Source organism: Carassius gibelio, chromosome B18 (genome assembly GCF_023724105.1).
Source record: "Carassius gibelio isolate Cgi1373 ecotype wild population from Czech Republic chromosome B18, carGib1.2-hapl.c, whole genome shotgun sequence".
Taxonomy (NCBI): domain Eukaryota; kingdom Metazoa; phylum Chordata; class Actinopteri; order Cypriniformes; family Cyprinidae; genus Carassius; species Carassius gibelio.
Window position 1 is genome coordinate 17,078,520 of NC_068413.1, and position 2,823 is coordinate 17,081,342.

The following is a 2,823-nucleotide window of genomic DNA, read 5'->3' on the forward strand; positions in this document are numbered from 1 at the left end:
CCAGCTGTGCAGTTCTGTCTGTTAATGCTTACATCTGGGGAGATATATAGTGTGTGAGAGAGTGTGTGTGTGTGAGAGAGAAAGTGTTTTTTTGTGTGTGTCTGTGTCTGTGAGTGTGAGAGTGTTTTGTGTGTGTGTGTGTGTGTGTGTGTGTGTGTGTGAGTGTGAGAGAAGTTTGGGTGTGTCTGTGTGTGAGAGAGTGTTTTGTGTGTGTGTGTGTGTGTGTGTGTGAGTGATTGTGAGAGAGTGAGAGTGTTGTGTGTATGTGTGTGTGTCTCTTAAAGTGAGAGTGTTTTGTGTGTGTGTGTGAGAGAGTGTTTTGTGTGGGTGTGTGTGTGTCTGTGAGTGTTTTTTATTGTGTGTGTGTGAGAAAGAGAGAGTTTTTGTGTGTGTGTGTGTGTGTCTGTGAGTGTGAGAGTGTTTGTGTGTGTGTGTGTGTGAGTGTAAAAGAGTGATTTGTGTGTGTGTGTGTGTGTGTGTGTGTGTGAGTGTGAGAGAATTTTGGGTGTGTGTGTGTGTGAGAGAGTGTTTTGTGTGTGTGTGTGAGTGATTGTGAGAGAGTGAGAGTGTTGTGTGTATGTGTGTGTGTCTCTGAAAGTGAGAGTGTTTTGTGTGTGTGTGTGAGAGAGTGTTTTGTGTGGGTGTGTGTGTGTCTGTGAGGGTTTTTTATTGTGTGTGTGTGAGAAAGAGAGAGTTTTTTTGTGTGTGTGTGTCTGTGTCTGTGAGTGTGAGAGTGTTTGTGTGTGTGTGTGTGTGTGTGTGAGTGTAAAAGAGTGTTTTGTGTGTGTGTGTGTGTGAGTGATTGTGAGAGAGTGAGAGTGATTTGTGTGTGTGCGTGTGTGTGTGAGAGAGAGTGTTTTGTGTGTGTGTGTGTGTTTGTGAGAGAGAGTTTTGTGTGTGTGTGTTTGTGAGAGTGTGTGAGTGTGAGAGAGAGTGTTTTGTGAGTGTGTGTGTGTGTGAGAGTGTTTTGTGTGGGTGTGTGTGTGAGAGAGAGAGTGTTTTGTGTGGGTGTGTGTGTGTGTGTCTGTGTTTTTTATTGTGTGTTTTTTATATGTGAGTGTGTGCGAGTGTGAGAGAGTGATTTGTGTGTGAGTGTGTGTGAGAGTGTTTTGTGTGTGTGTGTGTGTTTGTGAGAGAGAGTGTTTTGTGTGTGTGTGTGTGTGTTTGTGAGAGTGTGTGTGTGTGTGAGTGTGTGTGTGTGTGTGTTGATCCGGACTGTTTATGAGGATGGTATGGTGGTAGTTGTTTGCGCTTCTCTTCTTCTCGTGTGATGTGAATGGGGGTCATCAGATGTGAAAGCTCATCTAAACAGTGGTTTGTGTTGTGAAATCACTTTCATCACCGGATGGATTGTATTATTAAACACAGGAAGATTTCTCACTAGTCGATCCAGTGTGGGTAGATCAGTGTGAAAATAACACTGGAACCAACCAGCAACGAGAAAAGCAGAACAGAGTAACAAGAAGAAGAGCAGACAGATTCAGATAAGAGACTGTGTTTGATTCCTTCTGCAGAGCATCACTGGAGCTCACCACAGCAGACCGTGGAGCTCATGCAAACAAAAGAATACTTTTATTCATCAGGGACGCATTAAACTGACCAAAAGGGACAGTATAGACACTTACAATGCAACAGTAGATTTCTATTTCAAATAAATTCCGTTCTTTTGAACCTTCTTTTCATCTGTGAATCTTGAAAAATACTATATTTCACAGTTTCCACAGAAATATTGAGCAGCACAACTGTGTTCAACATTGATAATAATCAGAAATGTTTCTTGAGCAGTAAATCATCATATTATTCTGATTTCTGAAGATCATGTGACACTGAAGACTGGAGGAATGATGCTGAAAATACAGCGGAGCATCACAGAAATACATTACACTTTAACACAGATTCACACAGAAAACAGTTGATTGGAATTCTAATATGTATATTTTATTATAGTATAGTATACTAATATAAATAGGTACTATTACAGTTTTATTTATTTTTTTATTTATTTATCTATTTGTTTGTAAACACAGACTCATTATCATAGATATTGTAGATATGGTGTTGACAGTCATGTATTAATTGTACATCCTCTCAAATGCATCAGGAAGAGTTGTGTGAGGAGCTCGTGATGAATGCAGTACAGATCTGAAGTGTGTGAGTCTCAAGACATTAGAGATGTTCACGCAAGCATACGACCACATTCATGTAAAACAATGCCATGGATCTCGTGTAAAGTGCTGACTGCTGATGTGTGATGTCACGAAAAACGTCTCCAAAGCAACTCTCCTGAAGACACTAAATATACAGGTTATGTTTACAGACTGAGTATCAGTGGACCGTTTACTGAAGCATGTTTGTTTGGTGTCTTTACAGCCATCATTGAGCAGGTGTGTGTGTGTGTGTGTGTGTGTGTGTAGGGCAGCTGTGTTTAGACAGGTGTCCTGTGTGGAAGGTGGGCTCTGGGTCACACACAGCACTATTAAAGTGAAGAGTGTAATTAGAGGTCGTTGTGATGGACTGAAGAGCAGTGTTTGTCTCTCAGCTGCTCCTTTACAATCCCATGAAGCACCTGAACGAGATGAGAGCAGCACTTGTGTCTGATTATTACACAGAGTCGGCTTGAGGAGGAGGATCGGGTCAAATAATCCTCCAGTTTGATCTGACGCTCCTTGAACAGACGAAACACGTATTATAGTGGAATGAAGCTCAAATATATGTCTGGTACTTCACCCCAAAATCAAACAAAAGATGTGTGTGTCTCTCTCTCTCTCTATCTCTCTGTGTGTGTGTGTGTGTGTGAGAGAGAGAGAGTGTCTCTCTCTCTGT